Genomic DNA, 24,124 nt, shown 5'->3' on the forward strand with positions numbered 1-24,124 from the left:
ACTAAATAGTGGACCTACTAAGTTCCACATTGCACCAATTCTGGCAGTAAAGCTGACCTACATAACATATTACACTATGTGGATGCTATCACACACATACACACATATGTTTGCTGTAGCTCACAGTCCATAAACAGTAAGCACACAAAGGCGTGCAAGCCGACGTGCACGCCAGCGCGCGCGCACACACACACACACACACACACACACACACACACACACACACACACACACTACAGATCACAAAACGATACAGTGCTGATAAAACCAGCTGCGGTGGGGGCTTTTTTTATCCACTGACACTGTCCCAATATAAATTTTATGGAGGGATAATGAACAGTGACTAATGAATGTCTCAAATAAATCTTTATTTGAAAGAAACAGAAAATGAGGGAGGTTATCGTCACTTATGCATCCATAAGCACAGCCACAGAACGTGCACCAGGACTTGTGACAAGACTGGCATGGTGACAGCCATGCAGCTCAGGCCCCCATGGTGGAGTGGCATGGCGGAGTGTGTGCTGCATTCCCACATCCACCCAACCACTACCCCACGTCTACTGCAGTATACAGAGAGGGCCTGTGCAGAAGGCCTTTTGATGTACCAGTGCAATTCACATCTGGTGCGGTCCATCTCAGATGTGTTGTGAGGTAGGTGTCACGCTCATTCCGTCGATTCTCACACCTGCAGTCTCCTCAAGCATATTGTAGCAGGTCTAATGCAATGGTAATTGGCAGGTGGTGCAGCACGTGAACAGAAAGCAGAAGGATTATCTCGTCCATATATCTTACAGCAATATACTTCTGTTCCGAGGGTGCATTCATTCCTATAATTTCTAACTTTGACAGTGACAATAGTAGCATTCTCACTTTTACTCTTCTAGCCATACACCTTTGACACTCTTTCATGTAGCGATCTGGAAATGTAGCAGTGGATTATGCGGTAGTTACAAGTGTGTTACTACATCAGGTTTTCTCAAGGTTTTCTCTTTTTTTCAGCTTAGAAACAACTTTTGTAGCACAGGTTTAGAGAATTAAAATTGTCGTTTGGTGTTAGTAACGATTTCCGATTATGCTCGTCCATGTGTGTGGCCCTGGAGATATGTTTACTTGGCCGTCATACTCCAGATAGCCGATATCCGGCGTTTCTTCACCCATGTTTATTACAACGCTTCACTTGCACTTTTCATTGTGTGTTTATCTTTCTTCTTTTCTTTGTCTTGTTGGGGGGGAGGTATAGAGGGGGGGGGGGAGGGAGCGGAAGATTGAGAGGAAGATAGAGAGGGAGAGGGAGAAGCAGAGGGATAGGGATAGGGATAAGGGGTGAGGGAGGGAGGGAGGGAGGGAGGGAGGGAGGGGGAGGGGGGAGGGGGGAGGGAGGGGGGGAGGGAGGGAGGGAGGCAGAGAGAGAGAGAGAGAGAGAGAGAGAGAGAGAGAGAGAGAGAGAAGCAGATTCACTGATTATTTATTCTGGTTATGTTCCACATTTCTGTGTGTTATTAGTGGCTAACATGATCAATGCATTATTGTTTATAGCGATTTGGTGATTAATTTCTTTCTCTTTCACTGCAAGGGCTCTTTGTATATGAAAGTTTCCTGCAAGGCAAGGAGTTCTTTTCTGATTGTTCACTCTAGCAATTTTCATGTCCTCTTCTAGTTGTTCAGCAATTCTTATATGATCTTTATATGTAGTTTTGAAATTACTACCTGTTATCTGCAGATATACTGATTCAAGTTCATGACATTCTAACAAATGTATACCTGCTCCTTGATATTTATTTGGTCTGTCTATTGTTGTTTGTAAATGTGACTGGAGTGTGCTCCTTGTTCTGTAAGTAATGAGTAATCCTTGTTTCTTTCATATATTTGCTAGTCTGTGTGTTGATTTGTGTTTGTATGTTAAGGTGTACCATTTCTTGCTTTTAGTCATGTCATGAGTGTTACTGTTTTGTGTTTCTGTGTGTGCTGTAATGTCTGTGGTGTTCTGTGGCGTTTGCATTCTCTGCTTGTTTGCATTTTTCTTTAGTTGTGATTTCATTTTGTGGTTGAGTCTTTCTGCTATACAGGTGTCAGTGGCTATGTATTCTCCCCATAACTCACACCCCTTTACATTATTTCTCGTTTGTTTTATGATGTGCAAGTAAATACTATTAACTGTGTGTGTGTGTGTGTGTGTGTACCTACCATGGAAACAAATGTGTGAAATAAATATATCTGTTTTTAGAAGATTAGGTTACGTTATCATTTAAGGATTCCTCATTAATCAGCCATCGTTGTGGACATGATGCTGGTATTCCAGCAGAATCATGAAATACAGCTGCGGCAATACACAGACAGAAACACAATACGCCCACAAGCTGAGCATCTGTTCTGTTGCTTTAGTGGTAACGGTTTTCTACGTACAATACTATGATGGTAGACACTCAAAGTCCAAGATGATTGTGTTGCTAGAAATCGATAACAGCGACTATAATATCCTGTAAACTGAAATTTACAGCTTTCTGTAGATATAAAAAAACCTAACTTTTTATAACTGCCTAATGCAATCTGCCCAATCTTCTACATTTGCAGGACAGCAGATGCACTTATCAGAGTCATTCTCAAACTTACGCTCTGCATGTATGACGGGTGTCCAGTAAGTAATGCAACACATTTTTTTTTCTACAAGTGTTTAGTTTCATTCAGGATTCCAATACACCATATTATTATCCACTTTTTTGGCTACAAAATCCTATTTTCCAACATAATCTCTGTTCAATGTGACGACCTTACACCACCTTACTGAGAGGTCCTGTATGCCGGCGTGCTACCACTCTACTGGTCGGTGTTGAAGCCAACATCTTGCTGCATCAATAACTTTTCCATTATCCATGTACTGCTCCTGCAGAGTGCACTATTCATTGGACCAAAGAAATGGAAGTTGGATTGTGTGAGATCCAGACTGCAGGGTGGATGATGAAGAACAGTCCAATGAAATTTTGTGAGCTGCTCTTGGGTGCAAAGACTTGTATGAGGCCTTCCGTAGTCATCGAGAAGGAGAAGTTGGTTTGCGTTTTTGTGGAGGTGACCAAGATGCAGTCGTTTCTTCAATTTCCTCAAGGTAGCGCAATATACTTATGGGAGGACATCAAACGTTATAAACCCTTCAGAGTCCCAACAGATCATATATGTGGTAACTGTTCTTTCACACATGAATTTGAGTTATAGAACCCAGTACGTTGTCCTCGATGGTGAGTGTTCATCGGAGTTGAGGGTATCATCTAGAATGTCCCAGGGAAGTGTGGTAGGTCCGCCGTTGTTTTCTATCTACATCAATGATCTTTTGGATAGGGCGGACAGCAATGTGCAGCTGTTTGCTGATGATGCTGTAGTATACGGGAAGGTATCGTCGTTGAGTGACTGTAGGAGGATACAAGATGACTTGGACAGGATTTGTGATTGGAGTAAAGAATGGCAGCTAACTCTAAATATAGATAAATGTAAATTAATTCAGATGAATAGGAAAAAGAATCCTGTAATGTTTGAATACTCCATTAGTAGTGTAGCGCTTGACACAGTCACGTCGATTAAATATTTGGGCGTAACATTGCAGAGCGATATGAAGTGGGACAAGCATGTAATGGCAGTTGTGCGGAAGGCGGATAGTCGTCTTCGGTTCATTGGTAGAATTTTGGGAACATGTAGTTCATCTGTAAAGGAGACCGGTTATAAAATACTAATACGACCTATTCTTGAGTACTGCTCGAGCGTTTGGGATCCCTATCAGGTCGGATTGAGGGAGGACATAGAGGCAATTCAGAGGCGGGCTGCTAGATTTGTTACTGGTAGGTTTGATCATCACGCGAGTGTTACGGAAATGCTTCAAGAACTCGGGTTGGAGTCTCTAGAGGAAAGGAGGCGTTCTTTTCGTGAATCGCTACTGAGGAAATTTAGAGAACCAGCATTTGAGGCTGATTGGAGTACAATTTTACTGCCGCCAACTTACATTTCGCGGAAAGACCACAAAGATAAGATAAGAGGAATTAGGGCTCGTACAGAGGCATATAGGCAGTCATTTTTCCCTCGTTCTGTTTGGGAGTGGAACAGGGAGAGAAGATGCTAGTTGTGGTACGACGTACCCTCCGCCGCACCGTATGGTGGATTGCGGAGTATGTATGTAGATGTAGATGAGTCTGATGGGAGGCGTGCTAGGCTAGTTTGTGCAGTTGCAATGACCATTGCGTCTCGATGGCTTAATAGTCGTAGCATCTGCTTAGTAAGCAGAAAACCCAGTTTCGAACCCCGGTCCAGCACAAATTTTCAACTTTCCCCATTGATTTTAATCACTGTCCACTCACATCCATTGTCCATAATACCTTTTCGTCTTCATCTAAAATAGTTTTGCACTCACCCCCCCCCCCCCCCCCCCCCCCCGGCCGGCCGTGCGGTTCTAGGCACTTCAGTCCGGAACCGCGCGACCGCTACGGTCTCAGGTTCGAATCCTGCCTCGGGCATGGATGTGTGTGATGTCCTTAGGTTAGTTAGGTTTAAGTAGTTCTAAGTTCTAGGGGACTAATGACCTCAGATGTTGAGTCCCATAGTGCTCAGAGCCATTTGAACCACTTCCCGCCAGAGATGGCATCTGGCACTTGTAAGACCTGCAGGGTCACGTGCTGTGACATACGTGCCGCGGCCTGCCTTTCTCATGGGCCTCGGTGCACTACGAGTGATACTGGTGCTGAATTATATGTGGTCAGTCGGTCTGTGTGGATACCTCTGACGCGGCGCGTGGCCCGGCACTTCACAGAGCGGTATGGCGGACCATGAGCACGAGCTGACATGAGCCAGCACCTGCCTGTGACTCGATTTCCGTTTGGGGTGGCGCGTGAGTATGTCTTCCATTTCTTTCCCCACCACACACGGCAGAGATGAGTGTATGACAAACGTGCAGGCTGCATCAGTGAGTTACACACTTTTAAAATTAGAACATGTTTTCTGTAGTTGTGATGGCCAATGGGGTTCACCAGTGCTTCTCTGTCGTTGTGACAGTCAATTGTCTTCCCATAATTTTAACCTTAGGGTGAGTAGATTTTGAATTTTTCACCATTTTTAACCTTAGAATAAGTGAATTTTACCTATCATTTTAAACTTGGAAGAAGTGAGCTTTTGTGTTTGAAACTTAAAATGGTGGGGGTAAATTGTTTAAAACTGTGATTGGTGGTGGTGGGGGAACGGTTTAAACTTTAATCTTTGTCAGCATTGTTTAAACATAGCACTAGTGTATTTATAACAGGTTAGTACATATGATTGTGACAACCAAACAGTCTAAAGTCAGTTCCAAAACAACTTGTTTAAACTGTAACTTCAGAAGGGCAATCCTTAAACTTAGTGGAAAAGTAGGCTTACGATTTTAGAATTGAAATAATGCTATGCTGTATGACATATGCATTGGCCATTTTGAGCTTTGGGTAATAACTGTTTAAATGGTGACGTCTGAGAAGAAAACTCTGGAATGCTTATAAGCAGCCATACACGTCACAGTGAATAATAGCTTTCAGCAAACATGTTAAGTAGGTCAGTAGACTGGTAGCAACTTGGATTCTGATGTCAAAGAGACATGTAAGTGGAAAACACGAGGGCCATCTTGACTCCTACATTTAGCACAAGTGACCTGCTTCCACCAACATGAAATGCACCATCTTGAATTTTTTAATTTCACGCCACTTTATACATACGGCAATTGGCCAATGTCAGAGCGGTGTAGGGGGCAGTGGATTAGAGATTAGATTACATTAGTTATTCGTTCCATAGATTCGTGCTGAGGAGATCCTCGTGGATGTGGAACATGTCAATTTTTTTTTAAAGCTGAAATAACAATACTAATAGTATGAATATATACAATACATCATTTGTTTCTATTAAAAAATTCGTCAGTGGAGTAGAAGGAGTTGGCCACTAGTAAGTCTTCCAGGCTCCTTTTAAACTGATCTTTATTTGTAACTAAATTTTTTATGTTTGCTGGCAAATTATTGAAGATGAGTGTTCCTGAGTAGTGGACCCCTTTTTGAACTAAGTCCTTGTGCTCATTTTTGTTCCTGGTATTGTATGTATGAACTGAGCTGTTTGTTGGAAAAAGAGATATATTATTTAGGACAAATTTCATTAAGGAGTAAATATACTGAGAGGCAGTAGTTAGTATACCCAGTTCTTTGAAGAGGTTTCTACAGGATGTCCGTGAATTTACTCCACAAATAATACATACTACACGCTTTTGGACTCTGAAAACTTCTGTTTCACTTGAAGAGTTACCCCAAAATATTATACCATGTGACATTATGGAATGAAAGTAGGCAAAGTAAGCAAGCTTTTTCATTTTTATGTCGCCTATGTCTGCTAACATTCGAATTGCAAATACAGATTTGTTAAGGCGTTTCTACAGTTCTGTGGTGGGGAAATTCCGTCATGGGCGACATATTCTGGGTCATAACTACGTACCTACGTACTAAGATTAATCACGTAACTTGGTCACACCGAGAATTTCGTAAAAACTTCCATTTAGGGCATAGAAATCGAGTTTCTGACAAATGTCAGTACACAAAGGTGGGCAATTAATTTTCTGTACTGGTAACACTCATATTTTTATCTACGGAAATTCTGAGTAAATTTGTTTAATGAACGATATCCTTTTTTAATGTCATTCGAAATCTAATGGGAAGAGGATGATAATGTTTGGTTTGTGGGGCGCTCAACTGCTCGGTCATCAGCGCCCTACGAAGGCCCAATTTTTAAAAGTCTATTTTTTTACACAATCCAATCTAGCCACTGTCACCGATGATGATGATGATGATGATGATGATGATGATGACGCTAGCCACTTTTTTTCCCTTTGTTTTGTTCGGTGTTGTTCAATGCGTTTGGTCTGGGCGGACGTCACATGACATCTGTTCAAGTTGATCGTTGATTCCTTTACTCAATTTTGATGTTGCTCTATATTGTTCGTTGAATTTGTTCGGGGTGGACGTCCGATGACACCCGTTCAGGTTGTTCGTTGATCTGTTCACTCAATTTCTTATTACAGAACGTGGCTAACCCTCTGACCGAACATGCTGAGCTACCGTGCCGGTTCCACTAGACCACGAGCTGCGGACATGGGAAGAGGAGTAGAGTGATGTGCTGTATATTAAGCTTTGCAGTGAAATTTTCGCAAAGACAGCAAGGTAATTTCATTTTTTTTTCGCGATGCAAATCCACAATTAGTGTGCGTTTCAGAGTACAATCTGAATTTTCTACGACATTCATCGCAAATCAAAAGAATTTATAGCTTTTTCCTTTACTGAAAATCATACTTCAAGCAATGTCAAAAACCCAGACACACCAGAAAGCAGAGCTGACTCTAATGTCTTGAGCGGGTGTTCCGTCATCTGGCCAAGATCTCTTCAGCGATGTTAGGCCTTCACCACAGGAGAGGTAGTGTTTTTCTTCTTGTTTTTAGGAAATTACCTAGCTGCTTTTGAGGAAGTAACACTACAAACTTTAAGAATCTGAACTCTGCTTTGCAAGGGGTTTCAAATGGCTTTGTAAAAGGTATAACATTTCATTTAAAATACAACAATTGCGTCAGTATCTCGATGGATGAAAAAGGCCAGTGTTGTCAATACAGCTAATTACTCCCCCGTTTGCGTACTATAACATGTGTAAAAGTTCGTTTCCATAAATAGAACCGTTCACGAAATATTTGGCGTGTCCAAGCTACATGGTTCTATCTTTATATTCTTCAGTGTACTAACAGACTGCTATTGTACTCAAGAGCTGTTAGTAAAGACTTCTTTAAAACCGAGTCAACAGCATTCGCAAACTACGAATTCCTGGAGATGAGGTAATCAACAGCCATTGCTCCGTTCTAGAAGCTGCATACTCGTAAAGGAAGTACCATCGTTGGACGATAGTAAGGAACTGCAGCTCTCTTTAAATATGAATAAATGTAAGGTAATGCCTCCAACAAAGGGAAAGAAGCCGATGGTATCTGATTTCAACGTTAGTAGCTAACATCTTGAGAATGTCACAGCGTGTAAGTATTTAGAATTAATACTTAAGACCCATATGAAATGGGGCAAGAACGTAAAATCAGTTTTACGTAAAGGGAATAGAAGACTAGTTTGTTGGAGGGATTCTGCGGAAAATGCAATGCGTCTGTAAAGGAAATCGCATACAAGACGCAAGTCTTGTTCATCTTCACTACTGCGAAACATCTCTTCTACTGAACAAGTGGCCATAGTTCTTAATATATGCATGTCAGAGCCCATGTTTATTGGATATTTTTTTCTTGTTTTGGTCCCTACTGCCGCCTCTAGGAATATGGAAAGCAAAGAGCTTGCAGAAGAAGAGATACGTTTGACACTATCGAAGATGAACAAGTGCTCGTAAGTCTTAAGGTATGCGTTTTACAGCCCATATTTACTAGACTTTTTTCCCTTGCTTTGGTCCATACTACCACCTCTGAAAGTTGTCTACCCTACAATCGAAGCAACAACAGTAATGGTACATGTATTCCACTGTCAAGAGGTATTAGAATGATTTTTCGCTTCTGACTTTCGACTCGGTACTTTCCGGACTAAGGTTCCTCACATTTACCCTTCTCAGTCATCCCTGGAATTTCATATCATCATCACGGAATCACCATGCACATGCGCTCCTAGGATTGTAACAGGTCGGTATAGTCCTTACAGAAGTGTGACATAGCCAGCCAGTGTGGCCGTGCGATTCTAGGCGCTTCAGTATGGAACCGCTTGACCGCTACGGTCGCAGGTTCGAATCCCGCCTCGGGCATGGATGTGTGTGATGTCCTTAGGTTAGTTAGGTTTAAGTAGTTCTAAGTTCTAGGGGACTGATGACCACAGATGTTAAGTCCCATAATGCTCAGAGCCATTTGAACCATTTTTGAGAAGTGTGACATAAATGGGTGGAAAATGTAAATGGGAATCCTTGGAATAAAATGTAGTTCTCGCGAAACCCTGTTGGGTGGAACCTGTGTTCGAAGAAGACTGTGAGACCATTATGCTGCCACCTAGAGCTATAGTCTTATTTAAACTAGTTGTCACTTGATGTTTAAGCTCCAAAGATGCGAATTTGTCGCGTCAAATAGTCTGCAGGTAGCCGCCACAGAGCATTCCTCTCCGTGGCGACGCAAAATCGCTTGAAAGCCTGTATCTGCCACAAAAATCAAGTAAATAGTCTTAAAATCACATACGATGTAGAAGTCTATAGTGTCTCTCAGTATGTCAAAAATCTGTTCTTAATTTTAATTCGGCAAAGAGGTACGTTAATTTTTATTTCATTTTTTTAAACAGATTAAATTTTCCCGTTCGTAAACAGCTTCAAACTTAACACGTCATATCTCAACACCTAATGCTCTCACAATACTTTTGTGAATTTCTCGCTCAGTAACGAATCTTTTAAAATTTTGTCCTGCATTGTGTTTCCTGTGTACGTTCTTCAGAAAACGACGTTTTTATTCAGTCGTGTCAGTATTTAACTCGTAACGAGAATGAAGTTTAAAGTCTCTGTCTCCTACAAAAATAAAGTAAAAATTCTGAATTTTAAGTATAGCATCGCTCTGGGTGGTATCTATAAGCACACCAAAAATCTTTTCTTAATTTTAATTAGGGACGGTGTTATGTTGGTTATTGAAACAGGAGATATTTTCGCGCTGGGAAATGTTTCCTTGTTATCAGTGTATCTCGGAAACTATAACACAAATGTAATAACGTCTTGGTATCCACACACAATGAAATATATTTCAATCCAGTCTAACTTACCAATAAGGAGATGATGGAAGTTGGCTTAACAGTATTCTTTAGTCTCCAAACAGGAAAGAGAAACTGATCGAAATAAAATCACGAACCCAACTTTTAATGGAAGTAAGATGTACATTAAAGTACACTATATACTACATACTAATCAGGCAATGGAAAGACATAGCCTGTATCACTCCTCTCATGATCCACTACCTTTTGCCCGTCTTTTGGTGTCACTTTTTCAACTGCCTCCTTCAAAAGGCGTTCTACTTCGGTCAGCGTAATTTCTTTTTATTTTCTGTAGCAATATGCCGTTGAACCTGAGCCCAAATCAGTTCTACATGTACATCTACGTGATTGCTCTGCTATTTAAAATAAAGTGCCTGGCAGAGGCTTCAATGAACCACCTTCAAGCTGTCTCTGTACCGTTCCACTCTTGAATGGCGTGCGGGTAAAACGAACACTTAATTTTTTCTGTGCGAGCCCTGATTTCTCTTATTTTATCGTGATGATCATTTTTCCCTATGTAGGTGGGTGCCAACAGAATGTTTTCGCAATCGGAGGAAAAAACTGGTGATTGAAATTTCGTGAGAAGATCTCGTTGCAACGAAAAACGCCTTTCTTTTAATAATTGCCACTCCGATTCAGGTATCAGATTTGTGGCACTATCTCCCCTATTTCACGATAATATAAAAAGAGCTGCCCTTCTTTGTACTTTTTCGATCTCATCCGTCATTCCCACCTTATGCGGATCCCACACCGCACAACAATACTCCAGAATAGGACGGACAAGCGAAGTGTAAACAGTCTCTTTGGTAGACATGTTGAACCTTCTAAGCGTTCTGCCAATGAATCGCAGTCTTTGGTTTGCTCTGCCCACAATATTATCTATGTGATCGTTCCAATTTAGGTAATTGTAATCCCTAAGTATTTAGTTGAACTTACAGCCTTCAGATTTGTTTGACTTACAGCGTAATCGAAATTTAGCTGATTTCTTTTAGTACTCATGTGAATAACCTCACACTTTTCTTCATTCAGGGTCAATTGCCACTTTTCGCACCATACAGATATCTTATCTAAATCATTTGGCAAATCGTTTTGGTCGTCTGATGACTTTACAAGACACAGCATCATGTGCAAACAATCTAAAACGGCTATTCAGATTATCTCCCATGTCGTTAATATGGATCAGGAACAATATAGGGCCTATAACACTTCCTCGGGGAACGCCGGAATTACTTCTGTTTTACTCGATGACTTGCCGTCTATTACTACGAACTGTGACCTTTCTGACAGGAAATCACGAACCCAGTCGCAGAACTGAGGCGCTATTCCGTAGTCACGCAGTTTGGTTTGAAGACGCTTGTGAGGAACGATGTCCAAAGTCTTCTGAAAACCTAAAAATATGGAATCAATTTGACATTCCCTGTCGATAGCACTTATTACTTCATGAGTATAAAGAGCTAGTTGTGTTTCGCAAGAACGATATTTTCTGAATCCGTGCTATGAGTCAATATATCGTTTTCTTCGAGGTAGTTCATAATGTTCGAATACAATATATGTTCCAAAATCCTACTGCAAATCGACGTTAGTGATATGGGTCTGTAATTCAGCGGGTAACTCATACATCCCTTTTTGGGTACTGGTGTGACTTGAGCAATTATCCAGTCTTTAGGTACGGATCTTTCCGTGAGCGAGCGGTTGTATATACACTACTGGCCATTAAAATTGCTACACCAAGAAGAAATGCAGATGATAAACGGGTATTCATTGGACAAATATATTATACTAGAACTGACATGTGATTACATTTTCATGCAATTTGGATGCTTAGATCCTGAGAAATCAGTACCCAGAACAACCAACTCTGGCCATAATAACGGCCTTGATGTATCTGGCCATTGAGTCAAACAGAGCTTGGACGGCGTGTACAGGTACAGCTGCCCATGCACCTTCAACACGATACCACAGTTCATCAAGAGTAGTGACTGGCGTATTGTGACGAGCCAGTTGCTCGGCCACCATTGACCAGACGTTTTCAATTGGTGAGAGATCTGGAGAATGTGCTGGCCAGGGCAGCAGTCGAACATTTTCTGTATCCAGAAAGGCCCGTACAGGACCTGCAACATGCAGTTGTGTAAAAATCCTGCTAAAATGTAAGGTTTCGCAGGGATCGAATGTAGGGTAGAGCCACGGGTCGAAAAACATCTGAAATGTACCGTCCATTGTTCAAAGTGCCGTCAATACGAACAAGAGGTGACCGAGACGTGTAACCAATGTCACCCCATACCATCACGCCGGGTGATACGCCAGTATGGCGATGACGAATACACACTTCCAATGTGCGTTCACCGCGATGTCACCAAACACGGATGCGACTGTCATGATGCTGTAAACAGAAGCTGGATTCATCCGAAAAAATGACGTTTTGCCATCCGTGCACCGGGGTTCGTCGTCGAGTACACCATCGCAGGCGCTCCTGTCTGTGTTGCAGCGTCAAGGGTAATTGCAGCCGTGGTCTCCGAGCTGATAGTCCATGCTGCTGCAAACGTCGTCGAACTGTTCGTGCAGAAGGTTGTTGTCTTGCAAACGTCCCCATCTGTTGACTCAGGGATCGAGACGTGGCTGCACGATCCGTTACAGCCATACGGATAAGATGCCTGTCATCTCGACTGCTAGTGATACGAGGCCGTTGGGATCCAGCACGGCGTTCCGTATTATCCTCCTGAACCCACTGATTCCATATTCTGCTAACAGTCATTGGATCTCGACCAACGCGAACAGCAATGTCGCGATACGATATACCGCAATCGCAATAGGCTACAATCCGACCTTTATCAAAGTCGGAAACGTGATGGTACGCATTTCTCCTCCTTACACGAGGCATCACAACAACGTTTTACCAGGCAACGCCGGTCAACTGCTGTTTGTGTATGAGAAATCGGTTGCAAACCTTCCTCATGTCAGCACGTTGTAGGTGTCGTCACCGGCGCCAACCTTGTGTGAATGCTCTGAAAAGCTAATCATTTGCATATCACAGCATCTTCTTCCTGTCGGTTAAATTTCGCGTTTGTAGCACGTCATCTTCTTGGTGTAACAATTTTAATGGCCATTAATGTAACTGCTAAATATGGAGCTATTGTTTCAGCATACTCTGGAAGGAACCTGACTAGTATACAATCTGGACCAGAGTGATTTAAGCTGCTTTGCTACACCGAGGATATCTACTTCTATGTTTCTCATCTTAGCAGTTGTTCTTGATTGTAATTCAGGAATATTTACCTCGTCCTCTTTGGTGAAGCAGTTTCCGAAAACCGTGTTTAATAACTCTGCTTTAGTGCCACTGTCATCAGTGACTTGACCGTTGTTATCGCGCAGTGAAGGTATTGATTGCGTCTTGCTACTGGTGTGCTTTATGTATGACCAGAATCGCTTTGGGTTTTCTGCCAGATTTCGAGACAGAGTTTCGTTGTGGAAATTATTAACAGCATCTCACATTGAAGTACGTACTATATTTCGAACTTCTGCACAACTTTGCCAATCTTGGGGATTTTGCGTTCTTTTAAATTTAGCATGCTTTTTTCGTTGCTTCTGCAACAGCGATCTGACCCGTTTTGTGTACCACGGGGGATCAGTACCATCACTCATTAATTTATGTGGTATATATCTCTCAATTGCTGTCGATACTGTCTCTTTGAAATCATTCCACAGCTTTTCTACGCCTACATGATCAGATCGGAAGAAGCGAAGACTGTCTCTTAAAAAGGCGTTAAGAGCATTTTTATCAGCTTTTTTTTAAATAGATATACTTTGCGTTTCTTTGATGGTTGTAGGTGTTACGGTATTAAGCCTAGCAGCATCTGCCTTGTGGTCGCTAATCCCTGTATTCGTAACGATACTCACTATTTGTCCAGGATTATTTGTTGCTAAGAGGTTAAGTATGCTTTCGCAACCATATACGCTTCGAGTGGGCTCATAAACTAGTTGTTGAAAATAATTTTCTGAGAAAGCGTTCAGTACAATTTCGGATGACGTTTTATGCCTGCCACCGGCTTTAAACGTGTAATTTTTCCAGCATATCAAGGGTAGATTGAAGTCCTCACCGACCATAATTGTATGAGTGGGATACCTATTTGAAATAGACTCAAATTTTCTTTGGACTGTTCAACAACAATATCTTCTGAGACGGAGGGGGGGGGGGGGGTCGGTAAAACGATCCAATTAATTCTTTAGTCCCATTGTCAAATATAACCTCTACCCATGCTGTTTCGCAGGAACTATCTACATCAATTTCACTACAAGACACACTACTTCTGACAGCAATAAATATTCCACCACCAACTATATTGAATCTATCGTTTCTGAACACTGTTAGATCGTTTGAAAAAATGTCGGCTGAACTCATTTCCTGCTTTAGCCAGGTTTCTGTACTTGTTACTATTTGAGCCTCAGTGCTTTCTATTAGGGCTTGGAGCTCTGGTTATTTTCAAAAAAATGGTTCAAATGGCTCTGAACACGATGTGACTTAACATCTGTGGTCATCAGTCCCCTAGAACTTAGAACTACTTAAACCTAACTAACCTAAGGACATCACACACATCCATGCCCGAGGCAGGATTCGAACCTGCGACCGTAGCAGTCGCGCGGTTCCGGACTGAGCGCCGGAACCGCTAGACCACCGCGGCCGGCTCTGGTTATTTTCCAACACAGCAATTTACAACTACAAATACGATCGTTTCTACAACTATCTTACTGTGTTTTACCTCCCCCTTTTAGAGGGTCGTCCTTTCTGTGGTTTGCTGAGACTCTCTAACCTAAAACACCGCCCAGTCCCTTCCATACACTCCCGCTACCCGTGTAGCCGCTTCATGTGTGTAATTGACTCCTGCCCTATTAAGCGGCATTCAGGAACACACCACCTAATGGCGCAAGTGAATGAATCTGCAGCCTACACGGTCACAGAACCGCCTGAGCCTCTGATTCAGACCCTCCACTCGGCTCTGCACCAAAGGACCACAATCGATTCTATCGACGATGTTGCAGATAGTGAGCTCCGCCTCAATCTCGCAAGCAAGACTGGCAGTCTTTACCATTTCCGCTAGCCGCCCGAAACCAGAGAAAATCTTCTCCGATCCAAAGCGACACACGTCATTGTTACAGACATGAGCCACCAACTGCGTTGAGGTCTCAATGGCAGGGAAGCATTTTGAGCATTTTATGTCCTTTTTTTCTTTTTTTGCTATTTCATCCACAATGTAAACTGGGTTCTTTGACTTGCGTTGCGACACAAGTTCTAATAATCCTGCCCATGTAAAGTTACCGTCATACGTTACGTTACGTTTCTCCAGCCAGCAAACGACGTCGTTTTTATTTGTTGTCCTTGTGGGTGCCTTATCTTGTATAAACAAATGATAATGAGTTCTAGTGGTTTTCGTTAAATTTTGCAGTAAAGTATCTTCAAACCATTTCAGGTTGGCTAATGTGGGGGAAGGGACCAAACAGCGAGGTCATCCGTCCCATCCGATTAGGGAAGGATGGGGAAGGAAATCAGCCGTGCCATTTCAAAGGTGCCATCCCGGCATTTGCGTGAAGCGATTTAGGGAAATCACGGAAATTATAAATCAGAATGGCCGGACGTGGGTTTGAAACGTCGTCCTGCCGAATGCAAGTCCAGTGTGCTAACCACTGCGCCACTTCGCTCTGTCATACCATTTCACAAAACTACCGTGGTTCATCTTTTCATGATTGCCGGAGGTCTTGTTTGAACTGAATAACAGCAGAAAGAAATGGAAGCGGCCGTCAGTCTACATCTACGTGATTACTCAGCTAATCACAGTAAATACCTGGCCGAGGGTTCAGGGAACCACCCTCAGGCTGTCTCTCTACCGTTCCAATCTCGAACGGCGCGCGGGAAAAACGAGCACATAAATTTTTCTGTGCGATCTCTGATTGCTCTTATTTCATCGTGATGATAATTTCTCCCTATGTAGGTGGGTGCCGATGGAATGTTTTCTCAATCGGAGTAGAAAACTGGTGATTGAAATTTCATGAGAAGATCCTGTCACAACGAAAAACGCCTTTGTCTTAATGATTGACACTCCAGTTCACGTATGATGTCTGTGGCACTATCTCCCATATTTCTCGAAAATACCCTCAGACTTCAAGAAGAATATAATAATTCCAATCCCAAAGAAAGCAGGTGCTGACAGATGTGAAAATTACCGAACAATCAGTTTAATAAGTCACGGATGCAAAATACTAACACGTATTCTCTACAGACGAATGGAAAAACTGGTAGAAGCTGACCTCGGGGAAGATCAGTTTGGATTCCATAGAAATATTGGAAGACGTGAGGCAATACTGACCCTACGACTTATTTTAGAAGCTAGATTAAGAAAAGGCAAACCTACGTTCCTAGCATTTGTGGACTTAGAGAAAGCTTTTCACAATGTTGACTGGAATACTCTCTTTCAAATTCTGAAGGTGGCAGGGGTAAAATACAGGGAGCGAAAGGCTATTTACAACTTGTACAGAAACCAGATGGCAGTTATAAGAGTCGAGGGGCACGAAAGGGAAGCAGTGGTTGGGAAGGGAGTGAGACAGGGTTGCAGCCTATCCCCGATGTTATTCAATCTGTATACTGAGCAAGCAGTGAAGGAAACAAAAGAAAAATTCGGAGTAGGTATTAAAACTTTGAGGTTCGCCGATGACATTGTAATTCTGTCAGAGACAGCAAAGGACTTGGAAGAGCAGTTGAACGGAATGGACAGTGTCATGAAAGGAGGGCATAAGATGAACATCAACAAAAGCAAAACGATGATAATGGAATGTAGTCGAATTAAGTCGGGTGATGCTGAGGGAATTAGATTAGGAAATGAGACTCTTAAAGTAGTAAAGGAGTTTTGCTATTTGGGGAGCAAAATAACTGATGATGATTGAAGTAGAGAGGATATAAAATGTAGACTGACAATGGCAAGGAAAGCGTTTCTGAAGAAGAGAAATTTGTTAATATCGAGTATTGATTTAAGTGTCAGGAAATAGTTTCTGAAAGTATTTGTATGGAGTATTTGTATGAAGTGAAACATGGACGATAACTAGTTTGGACAAGAAGAGAATAGAAGCTTTCGAAATGTGGTGCTACAGAAGAATGCTGAAGATTAGATGGGTAGATCATATAACTAATGAGGAGGTATTGAATAGGATTGGGGAGAAGAGAAGTTTGTGGCACAACTTAACTACAAGAAAGGATAGGTTGGTAGGACATGTTCTGAGGCATCAAGGGATCACCAATTTAGTATTGGAGGGCAGCGTGGAGGGTAAAAATCGTAGAGGGAGACCAAGAGATGAATACGCTAAACAGATTCAGAAAGATGTGGGCTCCAGTAGGTACTGGGAAATGAAGTAGCTTGCACAGGATAGAGTAGCATGGAGAGCTGCATCAAACCAGTCTCAGGACTGAAGACCACAACAACAACAACAACAACAAAACGAGCTGCCCTTCTTTGAACTTTTTCGCTTCATCCGTCAGTCCCACGTGATGCGGATCCCACACCGTACAGCAATACTCCAGAGCAGGGCGGATAAGCGTGGTGTAAGTAGTGTCTTTAATGGACCGGTTGCACATTCTAAGTGATCTGCCAATGAATCGCAGTCTTTGGTTTGCTCTACCCACAACATTATCTACCGGGTGATCAAAAAGTCAGTATAAATTTGAAAACTGAATAAATCACGGAAGAATGTAGATAGAAAGGTAGACATTGACACACATGCTTGGAATGACATGGGGTTTTATTAGAACCAAAAAAAAATACAAAAGTTCAAAAAATGTCCGACAGATGGCGCTTCATCTGATCAGAATAGCAATAATTAGCATAACAAAGTAAGACAAAGCAAAGATGATGTTCTTTACAGGAAATGTTCAATATGTCCCCCATCATTCCTCAACAATAGCTGTAAAGCAAGTGCGGAGTTAGGGTGAGGCATTGGCGTCGAATGTTGTCTTTCAGCATCCCTAGAAATGTCGGTCGATCACGATACACTTACGACTTCAGGTAACCCCAAAGCCAATAATCGCACGGACTGAGGTGTGGGGACCTGGAAGGCCAAGCATGACGAAAGTGGCGGCTGAGCACACGATCATCACCAAACGACGCGCTCAAGAGAGCTTTCACGCGCCATCTGTCGGACATTTTGTGAACTTTGGTTTTTTTTTTTTTGTTGTTGTTCTAATAAAACCCCATGTCATTCCAAGCATGTGTGTCAACTTTTACCACTCTATCTACATTATTCCGCGGTTTTAAAGTTTTCAAATTTATACTGACTTTTTGATCATCCTGTATGTTGCCGGCTTCTTACCGGCTCGGCTGCGCTGAGTGGGAACGTGGCTGGCGAGAGTGAGAGCGTAGGTTACACTAGACAGCAAAGTTGTGTGTTTCGTTGCAGTACTAGTAATCAGCAAGACTCAAAATAGCAGAATCTAGGAGAAGAGATATTTCTCGTTTTTACGTAAACAGCCAAATACGAGTTAAAAGATTTAGAAACACCGTTCGTCTACTGAGCTGAGCCTGCGCTCTCAGGCCTACCCTGGTCACGTGACAGTCACCTTGCGATGTATGCGCCGGGGCGTGTCTTATTCGTCGGCCACGGGTGGGGACAGCTGATGTCACATTGCGTGAGCGAACTAGCGTCTACACCCGTCGAATCGGCAAGAGACGACGAGTTCCCGAGCTAATCGACAGTCCAGCATTCACGTCACGTAGCGGCCATCTTCAGTTGTTGCGCTAGTCTTCAGCTGTTCACGACATTTAACTGAACATGGATGGAAATGAAGCCACACCTATAAGCGGACATTCTACAATGTTTGCAGTCACAAACGAAACTAGTTTTCAAGAAACTAGCTGATGGAGGGTACATGTCCAATCGTACATTGCATCGTATTTCGTATAACACAGGCACTACAATACCGTATTCATCTGCCGACACCGGGTAAGCGACTTTCAAGTAAAATGTATCACCTGTACGGGAAAATACACTTGGATGTACGAGTCCAGGTTGTAAACACATGCTTGACGAAATATGGGGAAGTTTGGGTGTGGCCGAAAGTCGTGAACGGATAGCCAAATAGTGCCGGCACGGTAGCTCAGCACGTTCGGTCAGAGGTCTGCGTGCTCTCTGTAATAAGAGAAACTGAGTCAAGGAATCAACGATCAACTTGAACGGATGTCTTGTGACGTCCGCCCAGATCAAACGGAACGAACTATATCGAACGAACAAAAAAAGTATGGCTACCGCTTGCGATAAGTGGGAAATCCGGGTTCGACTCCCAATCCGACATGAATTTTCATTGTGGTCATTCCATTCCACAGCTGATGGTTGTGCACATTCTCGACTGCGAATACATTTAACGTATTTCACAAGGGCGGTAATCTCTGCAGTGCCTTTTGCTTTGGACAGGTACACTGCATCGTAATTCGGATAATACAAGCACTGCAATGTCGTATCGTATTGGAAACGGTTGTATTCGGCTACTTGCACACCATTTGAACAATTGCGAATACATTTAATGTATTTCAAAACGGCTGGAGTCGCTGCAGTGGCTTTTCCTTTGAACAGATAGGCTGCGTCGTAATTCGGATAACACAAGCACTGCAATATCTTATAGTATTGGAAATGGTTGCAGACCATATGCAGCCATTCGTGTACTTCATGTTCCCAAACAACGACGGAATTTTTATGAATGAGAATGCGCCATGTCACTGGGCCACAGTTGTTCGCGGTTGGGTTGAAGAACATTCTGGACAATTCGAGCGAATGATTTGACCACCCAGATCGCCCGATACGAATCTCGTAGAATATTTATGGGACATAATCGAGAGGTCACTTCGTGCACAAAATTTTGCATCGGCAACACTTTCGCATTTATGGACGGCTCTGGAGGCACAATGGATCGATACGCCGGCCGGAGTGGCTGAGCAGTTCTAGGCGCTACAGTCTGGAACCGCAAGACCGCTACGGTCGCAGGTTCGAATCCTGCCTGGGGCATGGATGTGTGTGGTGTCCTTACTTTAGTTAGGTTTAAGTAGTTCTAAGTTCTAGGGGACTGATGACCTCAGCAGTTAAGTCCCATAGCGCTCAGAGCCATTTGAATCATTTGGCTCAATACGTCTGCAGGGAACTTCCATCTCATGTTGAGGTGCTGCGCTACCCCGGGCAAATAGAGTTCCGACACGATATTAGGAGGTACCCGATGACTTTTGTGACCTCAAAGTAAGTACAAAGAAGACCGTCACTTATCAAATGTTGTAGCTTCGGGTGCTGATAGACTGGTGATTAGAGATAAATGTACTTTCATGTGCGCAAATGATCTCCGACCTTTACTGATAGCTACCGTAAAATCAACAACCTCACTGTTACGTCATCCAGCATCGACAAGTTGACTGGCGAAAATATTATTACAGAAATTTATGAACAGATGGCAGAATTGTCTGTTACTGTTCTAGAATTGTAAAACTTCACTTTCGTTACGGATCAGAGGGCTGACATTGAGAAAGCTCTAGAAGCACGTAAACGTATCCCATGTGAGATACATTGTACCGATGCAGCACTACGACATACTTTCAAAAAAATATTTTTAAGTGTTGAAATTCCTGTCGTATATGAATCTATCATAGCCGTTCGTAAGTTGGTAGGTTTTATGAAGAGGTCTGGCTTAGTCGCTAGATTAGAGAGGACATTTCACCTGGACGTTAAACGTAGGTGGAACAGTGTGTATGTAATGCTAGAAGTCACTTCATACACAAAAAGACCAAACAAACAGGTATTGTTCTGCGTGAATCCAACGAACACAAGTCTTATCACAGTGCGACTATGGAAAGCGTTGTGCAGTATCTGCAGCTTATCAAGGAGGCTACAGACGATTTGGAAGGCGAAAAGGAGCCAATACTACCATTTGAAGTGCCGTGGATTCTAAAATTGTTAGATCATTGCAGAACTGGAATCGACAATGTGAATATGAGGAAACTAAAGGAAAGGGCAGCATTGTTTTTGAAAGACAAGGTTTTAACTGAGCTTCATGATCTTCACTACGTGGCGACGTTCCTGCACTCATCTTTCAAGGAATTTCTATTTCTGCCTGAAGAGGAGAGAGGAAAAATTTATCGAGATGTTCGGCAAATGTTAAACGAAGTAGTTGTGACAAAAGTAAACGAAGATTTAATGCTATCTCTCACGAGCAAATTCCAAACCTGCTATCGTCTACCTCAAAATCAAGAGGTGCACTAGAGAAATATATAAACATGGAGAGTCCGCACGATGAACTGATCAATCTTCTTTCATGGTGGAAGGCAAATGCTGGTGCACTTCCTAAACTCAGTCAACTCAGCAAAGAGGTTTACTGGATATCCGCAAGTAGTGCTTCAAGCGAAAGGAATTTTAGCAAGGCAGGACTGGTAGTGCCACAGAAAAGAAGCTGTATAGATTGTAATAGGGCATATGATAATTTTCTTGTTCACAACAGCAACAACTCGAGATCCAAGCGAAGCTAAATTGCAGGAGAAGAAGCGAAGGCAACAGACAATAACTGTGTTAGTGATACGTTGTGTACATAACGCAATACAATGTTGGGGAGTAAAAAGGCATGCTTACAGACTTATTCAGAAAATATTCCATTCTGTAATGCACGTAAAATAAACTGACTTTTAAACTAATATTTGTGATAAATGTTTAATAATATTTAGTACATTTTCCTGCAGATTGCGTAATTTCCTATTTCAATTAAAATAATTTGATATTGTTCACCAAAAACCTTTTACTTTTCAAAATCAATTGTTTTGTATACAGAAGGCAAATCCTGTAGTAAATAAAACTGGTGACACAAATTACTTCTTCCTGCCTGATCACCAATAGGCTGCTGTCACTGAGGCTCCAATCAAATTGACGTAATACTTCAATGCCTTGTTTATTTTTGCTATTCCAGTCGGGTTGCGTTGTTATTCTAGCTACTTTTGTATGGATTTTCAAAGCAATTCTGTGGAGATGTAGGTCGTTATGAGATCTACAATGCTGTACTACATTACGTATTAGGCAACGTAGTGCAAGAGAATGTGTCGGCTGCAAACATTTTTACCTTCTACAGCTGGTGTTCCTTAAACGGTAGAGCACATTTTAATCAAATATAGCTAAAAACCATTTCCAAGAAACCCACCTTCCATCTGAAAAAACTGCATTCTTTGTTTCGAAGCTAAGATGCCACAGACAGACTTCGAGGCAGATAAAGGCGTCCAGCTTAAAACACCCCTCGTTTTACGTCGGGGGATAAAAAGCTACCAAGCCCACCTTATTCAAATCAAATGGCTCTGAGCACTATGGGACTCAAAATCTTGAGGTCATCAGTCCCCTAGAACTTAGAACTACTTAAACCTAACCTACTACTTAAACCTAACCTAAGGACATCACACACATCCATGCCCGAGGCCGGACTGAAGCGCCTAGAACCGCTCGGCCACAACGGCCGGCTCACCTTATTGCTACTCAGTTTACCATTATCTTTAACAGAGAAGTACCTGCGAACACACATTTCATTAGGCCATAGTGTATATCTTCAAACTAGTCCCCTTATATCTCCATCCTGTCTACAACTGAACTTATTCTGATACCAATCACTAACAGCCATGTCTGCGGGCGACTCGAATCCTCAGCAGGAGCGTCCTAGCTATCCGTGACGTGATGCCTTAGACCGCGAAGGCGTTCCCGCCTGCTCAACGCTAATTTCACACGTTCGTGAAACATCTAGGGGCTGGAAGAAATACGGCCTTTCCCACAAAACGAAATCTTCAGAACTCTCAAGAAACAAGCACATTTACATAGGAAGGAAAACGTTTGTAAAGAAAAGACCTTGAGCAGTATGCACGTACACGCGCGCTTGCGCATACACACACACACACACACACACACACACACACACAAAACGACGCTCAGGTGAACCTGTGATAGGCAGCATGGTAGTAAGATAGTTTTTCTGTCATACGGCTAGTGCGTAACTGAGACAAGAAATTAGCCATCTCACGTAGGCAACTGCCTTCAGTCGTAATTTTATGTCATCTCGTACTGTTTGAGTAAATTCATTACTCCAGTTAAACGTCAGTAACCAGTATGACAGGTTGTATCTATTTTGTTTCTATCCCTCGATATATTTCTTGCTTATTTAAAGATGTGTTATCATAAGCAGATCTGAAGGACTTGGCAAAGCGGCAGCCAGGGCCGTGTTTTGCCGCCCTAGGCCAGAGCTGATAAATGTCGCCCCCTCTTTTCCACTACCATCGGTCTTCCCGATATCCCCCCCTCCCTCCCTTCAACTCCACAAACATCCAACGGACAACAATACAGATCTCCTACTATACTTTTAAACATTAAGCTTAGGCCATCAGACATCCTCATTTTCTGGAGACAGTACTCAAATTTAATGCTTTGTCCTTAATTGCTTAAAAACTGCTTGAGGACAACAATTTTTTAAAATTTCAATACGATATTCTTTTATAGCATTTTAAAATTCTAATTTTTCGATGAGAAGGTATGCAATTAGGGCTCAGGGCATACACAGCAATGAATTCTTACATATTCTGATATTCTTATTTTAACACGGACAATAGTTCATTTAAAATTGTAATGTAAATTGTAATTTAACGATTAAATCATAAAATATGCAGAACTCGTTTCTACGAATTATCGCACCTGGTAAATTTTATTGAAACTTGACTAATCAATCGACAACTTCGTCAAATTTTTGGGTGATGCGACAAACTTATATATGAGTTTATCATGAAACACAACATCAATATTGTTAATAACGTGTGTTTCAACGTTCAAGATTACGGATGATCTTAGAGATCTAGTCCTGACAGTGCACTAAGCCTGCCCTCAGACGCTTTAAACCAGACATTGTCCTTTCGCGCATTACTTGTGTAAAAGCAACCATCAGCGCAGTGAAATATGCAACACAGAGATCGCAGTATGCACTGATGTGTAATTTATACTGAGACAACAACTTGAAAGCACAAGACATACAATTTCTACAATTATGTCCTCTCGATAAACAATCATGACACACTCTTCTGGTTATTATTTGCGTATACAATCAGATTTCACGAAGATGGCAAATAATTTGTTTCAGAAGAGACAATGTAGTTCTTTTCTCGTGCTGCGAGTCTCAGACACTAAGAGAAGATTACAGACACTAACTTATTTTTATGTATGGGTATGATGAACTGCACTTACCTTTTAATCCTTTCAGATATGTTGAAGGAGAAGTGCAAAACCTAGTTTGTGAATACGTGATCCATTGTAAACAGGAAATA

This window comes from Schistocerca cancellata, chromosome 4, assembly GCF_023864275.1.
Source record: "Schistocerca cancellata isolate TAMUIC-IGC-003103 chromosome 4, iqSchCanc2.1, whole genome shotgun sequence".
Taxonomy (NCBI): domain Eukaryota; kingdom Metazoa; phylum Arthropoda; class Insecta; order Orthoptera; family Acrididae; genus Schistocerca; species Schistocerca cancellata.